Raw genomic sequence first — 9,866 nt, 5'->3', positions numbered from 1 at the left:
TTTTGGGTCTTCAGGGTCTTTGGGATATTTTGGGTCTTTTGGGTCTTCGTGGTCTTTTGGGTCATTAAGGGTCTTGGGGTCTTTTCAGTGTTTTGGGTCTTTGGTGTCTTTATGGGTCTTTGGGGAATTTTGGGTCTTCATGGCCCTTTGGGTTTTTGTTGTATTTTGGGTCTTTAAGGGTCTTGTGGTCTTTGGGGTATTTGGGGTATTTGGGGTCTTTTGGGTCTTCTGGATATTTAAGGGTCTTTGGGGTCTTTTGGGATATTTAAGGGTCTTTGGGGTGTTTTGGGTCTTTGTTGTCTTTTTGGTCTTTAAGGGTATTTGATGTATTTTGGGTCTTTGGGGTAATTTGGGTCTTTGGGTTCCACTGGATCCTCAGGGTCTTTGGGGTCTTTTTGGTGTTTTGGATTGTTTGTTTTCGTGGGGTCGTTAAGGGTCTTCGGGGTATTTTGGGTTTTCAGAGACTTTTGGGTCTTCGGGGGCTTTTGGGTCCTTCAACCGGTGGACACACATTCATGTTCAAAGATTGCCCATTTAAAGCACCCACTCAAATCCCTCCTAAAGAACTACTGAAAGCCTTTAAAACCTACTCTTATGAAAGGGGACAGACAGACACACACACACACACACACACACACACACACACACACACACACACACACACACACACACACACACACACACACACACACACACGGTGTTTTATATGGTAGATTAATAACTAGAACGGCACTTAGTAGAGAGCACACCTCCGCCTGGTGAACAGTTTACGTTTTGTATCTCAGAGTAGACCAGAAAATCGCAATACAGAATCACATTTAATCAAAACCAATCACAGGAATCACCATCGGTCCAGTCTTTCATACCCTGATCTACCCCTCGTTTTGGCCATATCACTCAATGGTGAAGAATCGCTTTAAAAATTATACTAGCTGGATCCGGATCCGGATCTTCAGCAAAATCGAATCGAATCGGCTTTGTCGCACACCCAACTGGTCCAACAAGTTTCGTCCGAATCCATCCACAACTTTTTGAGATATCCCGCTAAGTATCGTTTTTGGTCCCATCTCCCAATGGTGAAGAATCACTTAAAGAATTAAATAATTCTCATTTCCGAATCCATGTTCAGATCTTCACGAAAATCGAATCGAATCGGCTTTGTCGCACACCCAACCGGTCCACCACGTTTCGTCCAAATCCGTCCACAACTTTTTGAGATATCCTGTTCACAAACAAACAGACAGACAGATAGGGGTGAAAACATAACCTCCATCCACCTTTGGTGGCGGAGGTAATAATAATGGAGAGTGGAGACCCTCATTAAAAACAATTTAAGAGGTTAATCACTCTTGGCAGCACCTTGGGGGTGTTCATGGCAAGTAGAGAAACGTTTCAAGGCTAAAACCATGCAACCTGGAATGGGTTGGCACTCCATCACAGGATACTTAACTGGAGGTGATTTGGGCAGGAATTTGTAATTTGTTTCAAGGTGCAGGCGATAACTCACCTGGTCCACGAAGGACTCTGAGGGATCTATAACATCCAACAATGAATGACCAGTTCTGGCAGGCGGTTCCTTCGAAGGATGGCACACATCGATATATCGCTCTGCCCCTGAAACACCAGGTTGGAGTATATAGCTGGACCGAGGTTCGAATCCTCTTTAAACCCTCTTTCTCCTCCTCGAAGCCTCCTTCCTCTTTACTCCCACCTCTGGAACAAACTCCCTCACTCTCTTCAATCCCACTCCACCCTCCAGGTCTTTAAAACAGCTGTTCACCGCCATCTCTTATCTTCCCCCATCCAAAACCTTGATCTTTTCTACCCTCGTTAATTCACCCCAGATTCCCTTTTTTGAAATACCAACTTCCTTCCTGGAAGTCCTAGCAGTGTCCATGTGTTTTATAACCTCTCCCACCCCCCCCCCCCACTCCCATCCCTCCTCCCCCCTCCCATCCCTCCTACCCCCAAACCCCCTCCCTCCCACAGATCTCCCGATGTCCCTGCTCTCAAATGTTGTGTTTGTGTGCTTCCACCTCTCTCCCCATCTTGTCTGCCTCTCCCTTTATTATATGTTTTATGTGTCCGTTTTTTTTGTGATTAATGTTAGCTCTTACATGAGCCTCGACCTTGTATACAAAACAAAAATAACCCAGACTAGGCAACTCGAAGGCCAGCCCATATATAATTGGTGAGAGGATTATATTTTGACTAATTATCTATTCCTGGAAAAAAAAAACTTTTGCATCTCTTTGATTATTGCGAGACAGCTCATTCGTCAAACTTGTTGAACGTCACTCGTATACAAATCATATGATTATACTTAGTGTTCAGTTTCAGTGTTGAACCGTTTTATTTATATTTTAGAGAATAAAATCTCATTTTGAGAAGAATTCTGTTTTAATTGCTGTAAAAAAGTAGAAATTATCACGATTTTAAAAAAATGTAATCAAATCAAATTCTTCTCTTGTGCCCGTAAATGATCACGTGATCTTTCACAAGTGAAGCTGTAACTCTTGATGAAGTTAAAAAACTTATTAGGCTCCTGAAACCCTACTGGCTCCTGAAACCCTACTGGCTCCTGAAACCCTACTGGCTCCTGAAACCCTACTGCCTCCTGAAACCCTACTGGCTCCTGAAAGCCTACTGGCTCCTGAAGCCCTACTGGCTCCTGAAACCCTACTGGCTCCTGAAACCCTACTGGCTCCTGAAACCCTACTGGCTCCTGAAACCCTACTGCCTCCTGAAACCCTACTGGCTCCTGAAAGCCTACTGGCTCCTGAAGCCCTACTGGCTCCTGAAACCCTACTGGCTCCTGAAGCCCTACTGGCTCCTGAAACCCTACTGGCTCCTGAAACCCTACTGCCTCCTGAAACCCTACTGCCTCCTGAAACCCTACTGGCTCCTGAAAGCCTACTGGCTCCTGAAGCCCTACTGGCTCCTGAAACCCTACTGCCTCCTGAAACCCTACTGGCTCCTGAAAGCCTACTGGCTCCTGAAGCCCTACTGGCTCCTGAAACCCTACTGGCTCCTGAAAGCCTACTGGCTCCTGAAGCCCTACTGGCTCCTGAAACCCTACTGGCTCCTGAAGCCCTACTGGCTCCTGAAACCCTACTGGCTCCTGAAACCCTACTGCCTCCTGAAACCCTACTGCCTCCTGAAACCCTACTGGCTCCTGAAAGCCTACTGGCTCCTGAAGCCCTACTGGCTCCTGAAACCCTACTGGCTCCTGAAAGCCTACTGGCTCCTGAAGCCCTACTGGCTCCTGAAACCCTACTGGCTCCTGAAGCCCTACTGGCTCCTGAAACCCTACTGGCTCCTGAAGCCCTACTGCCTCCTGAAGCCCTACTGGCTCCTGAAACCCTACTGGCTCCTGAAGCCCTACTGGCTCCTGAAACCCTACTGGCTCCTGAAACCCTACTGGCTCCTGAAGCCCTACTGGCTCCTGAAACCCTACTGGCTCCTGAAGCCCTACTGGCTCCTGAAACCCTACTGGCTCCTGAAACCCTACTGGCTCCTGAAACCCTACTGGCTCCTGAAACCCTACTGGCTCCTGAAGCCCTACTGGCTCCTGAAACCCTACTGGCTCCTGAAGCCCTACTGGCTCCTGAAACCCTACTGGCTCCTGAAACCCTACTGGCTCCTGAAGCCCTACTGGCTCCTGAAACCCTACTGGCTCCTGAAACCCTACTGGCTCCTGAAACCCTACTGGTTCCTGAAACCCTACTGGCTCCTGAAACCCTACTGGCTCCTGAAGCCCTACTGGCTCCTGAAACCCTACTGGCTCCTGAAACCCTACTGGCTCCTGAAACCCTACTGGCTCCTGAAAGCTGATGTATTGTTAGGCCTTGTTGTATCACTCTCTCCAAGGTCTCAGCTATTGTTAAATCATTCCATCATGATTCACGTCCTTGAGAACACAAACTTTCCCCTGCGTGTCGTCGTCCTCGCCATTTTATCCTTGATTTGATCATTCTGCACATTTTGTCGTTCATCGCCGTGCTGAGGATTTTCAGAGAATGTTTTGTTTAAAAATAAAAGAGGAGGCCAGAGGGCCCGGGGTCCTTTTCAATGCTTAATCATTCAGCTTGCCGGTGGCTGGGACTGTGCTAATGAGAATCCTTGGCTATTATCCCGAATCAAATGGCAATTTTGTTCCGGCCCTGAAGCTTTGGGTGATGCCTTATGGGTTGCTTTGTCTTTTGTCATGTTTCAAACACTCTAATCTTTTGTGCTTTTCCTACAAAAACACAACGGAAGCACCGGCCTTTTGCACAAACGATAGTGCGGATCCAAAACTGAGCATGAGAATTGAGAAGATTCGTTTTGGTGTGCTTCTACCTATTACGTTATTTATTTATTTATTTTTTTATGTTGAAGGCTCCTGGCACGGACTATAGTCCTCATCGAAGCTCGGCCTTAAATAAAAGAGAAGAAAAGTGTATTTAGGAAAAGTTTATGGTGTTTGTTTGTGACAAAGAGAGATCAAAGTTAGCCAGGTAGATATAGTTTGAGTGAGACAGAAAGTAAGCCCAGCAATCCTGACAACAAGTGGACAACAAGTCAGCAATCCTGACAACAAATGGACAACAAGTCAGCAATCCTGACAACAGCAATCCTGACAACAAGTGGACAACAAGTCAGCAATCCTGACAACAAATGGACAACAAGTCAGCAATCCTGACAACAGCAATCCTGACAACAAGTGGACAACAAGTCAGCAATCCTGACAACAGCAATCCTGACAACAAGTGGACAACAAGTCAGCAATCCTGACAACAAGTGGACAACAAGTCAGCAATCCTGACAACAAGTGGACAACAAGTCAGCAATCCTGACAACAAGTGGACAACAAGACAATCCTGACAACAAGTGGACAACGTCAGCAATCCTGACAACAAGTGGACAACAAGTCAGCAATCCTGACAACAAGTGGACAACAAGTCAGCAATCCTGACAACAAATGGACAACAAGTCAGCAATCCTGACAACAGCAATCCTGACAACAAGTGGACAACAAGTCAGCAATCCTGACAACAGCAAATCCTGACAACAAGTGGACAACAAGTCAGCAATCCTGACAACAAGTGGACAACAAGTCAGCAATCCTGACAACAAGTGGACAACAAGTCAGCAATCCTGACAAGTGGACGACAAGTCAGCAATCCTGACAACAAGTGGACAACAAGTCAGCAATCCTGACAACAAGTGGACAACAAGTCAGCAATCCTGACAACAAGTGGACAACAAGTCAGCAATCCTGACAACAGCAATCCTGACAACAAATGGACAACAAGTCAGCAATCCTGACAACAGCAATCCTGACAACAAGTGGACAACAAGTCAGCAATCCTGACAACAAGTGGACAACAAGTCAGCAATCCTGACAACAAGTGGACAACAAGTCAGCAATCCTGACAACAGCAATCCTGACAACAAGTGGACAACAAGTCAGCAATCCTGACAACAGCAATCCTGACAACAAGTGGACAACAAGTCAGCAATCCTGACAACAAGTGGACAACAAGTCAGCAATCCTGACAACAAATGGACAACAAGTCAGCAATCCTGACAACAGCAATCCTGACAACAAATGGACAACAAGTCAGCAATCCTGACAACAAGTGGACAACAAGTCAGCAATCCTGACAACAAGTGGACAACAAGTCAGCAATCCTGACAACAAGTGCACAACAAGTCAGCAATCCTGACAACAAGTGGACAACAAGTCAGCAATCCTGACAACAAGTGGACGACAAGTCAGCAATCCTGACAACAAGTGGACAACAAGTCAGCAATCCTGACAACAAGTGGACAAGTCAGCAATCCTGACAACAAGTGGACAACAAGTCAGCAATCCTGACAACAAGTGGACAACAAGTCAGCAATCCTGACAACAGCAATCCTGACAACAAGTGGACAACAAGTCAGCAATCCTGACAACAGCAATCCTGACAACAAGTGGACAACAAGTCAGCAATCCTGACAACAGTAATCCTGACAACAAGTGGACAACAAGTCAGCAATCCTGACAACAGCAATCCTGACAACAGCAATCCTGACAACAAGTGGACAACAAGTCAACAATCCTGACAACAAGTGGACAACAAGTCAGCAATCCTGACAACAGCAATCCTGACAACAGCAATCCTGACAACAAGTGGACAACAAGTCAGCAATCCTGAAAGTGGACAACAAGTCAGCAATCCTGACAACAAGTGGACAACAAGTCAGCAATCCTGACAACAAGTGGACAACAAGTCAGCAATCCTGACAACAAGTGGACAACAAGTCAGCAATCCTGACTGTTGTGGAAAACCATTCAGGTCCGCACAACTTTTAGTCCAACGGTTTGGTTTAATTGCATTTAGATCATCACATCATTCCTGTAAGTAGAAATACACAATAAGCATACGATGCGACATCTCATAAAGCCATTCATATCAGTCAATGCAAGCAAGCTAGATATTCTATAAAGGCGTACCATTAACGAGGCTACCGATGTAACATGTCACAAGGGAGAAGTCTCGGAGCACTGACACAGCAACGGGTCTTATAGTCACGCCCCTAGTGGGGACAACAATGACAGCGAGCAGCGAGCATCCCCACCCGGGTTCAGTACGGATACGATTTCACTACATTCACCCCCCGTCAGAATTATACGGCCGCGTGGCTAAAAGCGAGTGAGCGTCAGCATGGGCGCGGAGTATTAGTCGGCCCAACCGTAGCGGGCCGGGCGGCGAATTTCTCTGCCAGCACGCGTTCGAAATTCCCCGGGTACGGCGTCTCGTAACCCTGTATCCCCGGTGTCAGAGGCGTCAACAGGGTCGGGTGATGAAGGGGGTAACGCCAAGTCGTCGGACCCGGGCAGTCTCGACGGGGGGAGGGTCGGTGGACTGTCGGCGATGGGAGCGTCGGGAGAGGTCATAGTCTCATAGACGGGTTCGACTGGTTCGTCCGATTCCCTACTAAGGTCGTCGACCCCGCAAGGGGCAAGATGACGAACGGAGACAGTAGTCTCACGACCATCAGACGTCATCACACGAGCATGCTCAGGATTAGCCTGGAGAATCTGCACTTTGTCCACAAGGGGGTCGTACTTGCTCGCGCGAACTGCCCGTTTAAGGTAGGCCGGCCCGGGCCCAGCGAGCCAACTGGGCAAAGACCGTATACACCCCGAGCTCCTGGGGTGGTGGAAAAGACGCTCGTGGGGAGTTTGGTTAGTTGCCGTACTCAGGAGTGCCCGGATTGAGTTCAACGCCGCAGGTAGCGACCAAGCCCATTTATCGAGGCCCCGGCCGTGGGTCCGGAGATGGAGCATGACGGCCCTCCAGATAATCCCGTTGAAGCGTTCGATCTGCCCATTAGCCTGGGGTCTATACGGCGTGGTGTAACTAGACGCAACGTTGTTTTGGAGCAGATAGCCGCGCACCTCCTGAGACAAGAAGACTGCACCCCGGTCGGTATGGACATAGGCCGGGTAACCGAACATTGAGAACAAGTTCTGTAAGCAACGCATCACCGTGGCAGCAGTCATGTCCGCGCACATATAAGCAAAGGGGAATCGTGAGTACTCATCAACGATAGTGAGCAGATAGCGAGAGCCGCTCGACACCGGCAAAGGGCCCTTGAAATCCATCGCCAAGCGTTCCCACGGGCGTGTAGCCTTCACCAGAGTCCCCATAGGGGGGTTATAGAAACGCGGTTTGATTTCCGCGCAGATAGCGCAGTCGCGACAGATACGGCGGATATCGTCAATCGAGTAAGGGAGATTCCCACTCCGCACGAAATGAGCGAAACGCGTTACGCCGGGATGGCCCGCAGTAGCATGCAGCACCCGTAGGCCCTCCAACGAGGTGATACCAGCACATGTAGTGGGGCGCGATAAGGCATCGGCGGCCTGGTTATCCTTCCCTGGGCGATATTTGATGGTGTAACAGAAGTCGGCGAGTTCGATACGCCAGCGAGTGATTTTCTCGTTCTTAATGCGCTGGGCGTGTAAGGTGTCGTACATGAACGCAACGCTTTGCTGGTCCGTGATGATTTGGAAGCTCCGCCCGAGTAGGTACGGGCGCCATCGCCGAATAGACTCGACGATCGCATACGCTTCCTTTTCAACGGACGAGTGCCGCCGCTCAGCGGAGGTAAGAGTCCGTGAAAAGAAAGCCACGGGACGTCCCCCTTGGGAGAGGGTCGCCGCGATGGCCTGATCCGAGGCGTCACTTTCGAGGACGAACGAGCCGCTCTCGTCAATGGTTGCTACGGCGGCTCGGGCGATGTCGGTCTTAAGTCCTTCAAAGGCCGTCAATGCGGCCGAACTCAGGGGAAAGGTGTCGCAGGCCACAAGGGGGCGAAGTTTCGCGGAGAAATTTTGCACCCATTTGGAGTAATGGGCGAACAGCCCAAGGGCGCGTTTCAGGGAAGCCCGATCGCAGGGAGGGGCCATGTCGAGCAAAGGTCGCAGACGTTCCTTATCCGGAGAGACAGAGCCATGGGTCACGGTGTACCCCAGAAGATCTATGGTGCGTAGGGAGTATCGGCACTTATCCTCGTTCATAGTTAAGTGATACCGTTGCGCGACCTCAAGGAAGCGCTTCAGATTAGCGTCATGGTGCCCTTGGTCATATCCACAAACCGTAAGGTTATCGAGGTAGACGAAAACATCGGTTAAGTGCTCCCGCGCAACGAGGTCATCCATGGCCCTCTGGAAACAAGCGACCCCGTTCGTCACCCCAAAGGGCAATCGTGTAAATTGGTACAACCGCTGCCCCGACTCGAAAGCGGTATAGATACGATCCGCCCTAGAGATAGGGATCTGGTGGTACGCACTACGGAGATCGAGAGTACTATAGACCGAATACTGGGACACCTGTTGCACTAGCGCGTCCATCCCCGGAAGGGGGTAGGCATCCAGCTGTGTAAAGCGGTTAATCGTTTGGGAATAGTCGATTACCATGCGTTTGCGATGGGCCTCACTGCGCACCACTAAGACCTGGGCACGCCACGGCGACCTACTAGGTTCTATGATGCCGTCTTTCAAGAGCTGAGTCGTTTCGTCCGCAATGAATTGCATGTCCGCGCGGGAGTAGCGTCTCGATTTTACCGCGACAGGGGTACAGTCGGAGGTTAGATTGGGGAACAGCGAAAGCGGACGGACGTCCATTTGCGCTAGGGCGCACACCGTTAGCGCGTCGTCCGCCCCCACAACAAGAGTGTCAGGCCCACCGAACTCCATTACCAGACGTCCATGCAGCTTAAGAAAATCGTGTCCTAGCAGAATATCAGCACATAATGCGGGTAAAACCGTAAGGTGTACATCAGGGAAAACCCGTCCCTTTAGCACTAGTTTCAATCGGCATTCCCCTTTTGTGCTAAGCCGGAGTCCCTGGGATGCCATGAAGATCCGTCGTGTAGACCGCCCGATCCGCCATCCATGCCTGAGCACAAGTCGCTGGTCGATAAAACTATCCGTAGATCCGGTGTCCACCAAGGCCTGAACACAATGGCCCTCAACCATAAGGGGAATAAGGGCTTGAGCCAGGCCAGACGAGGCAGCTGGGAGCGGGACTGAGCCCCCCGAATGGGTCGGACCAGCCTCGCGGGTGGATCCTACACCAGCAGCAGTTTTGCGATCGTGGCCGGAGTCTGCGTTGACCATGGGGAATCCATTATCGTCATCAGAGGGCTTTCCCCAGCATTCCGGTGTTTCGCGATTCAAAATCCGATGAGAAAAGGCCTCAGTAGTATTTGACATCGCCTTTTGACACTCCTGGCAGATAAAGGCTTCCGTTGTAGCCGAAATCGCCTTTTTCGTTTGGTCGCTTTGACAAAAGGCTTCCGTAGTATTCGAAATCGCCTTTTTCGTT

The sequence above is a fragment of the Myxine glutinosa genome, unplaced genomic scaffold, assembly GCF_964187855.1.
Source record: "Myxine glutinosa unplaced genomic scaffold, kmMyxGlut1.1 SCAFFOLD_1013, whole genome shotgun sequence".
Taxonomy (NCBI): domain Eukaryota; kingdom Metazoa; phylum Chordata; class Myxini; order Myxiniformes; family Myxinidae; genus Myxine; species Myxine glutinosa.
This window is presented reverse-complemented; position numbering follows the sequence as displayed.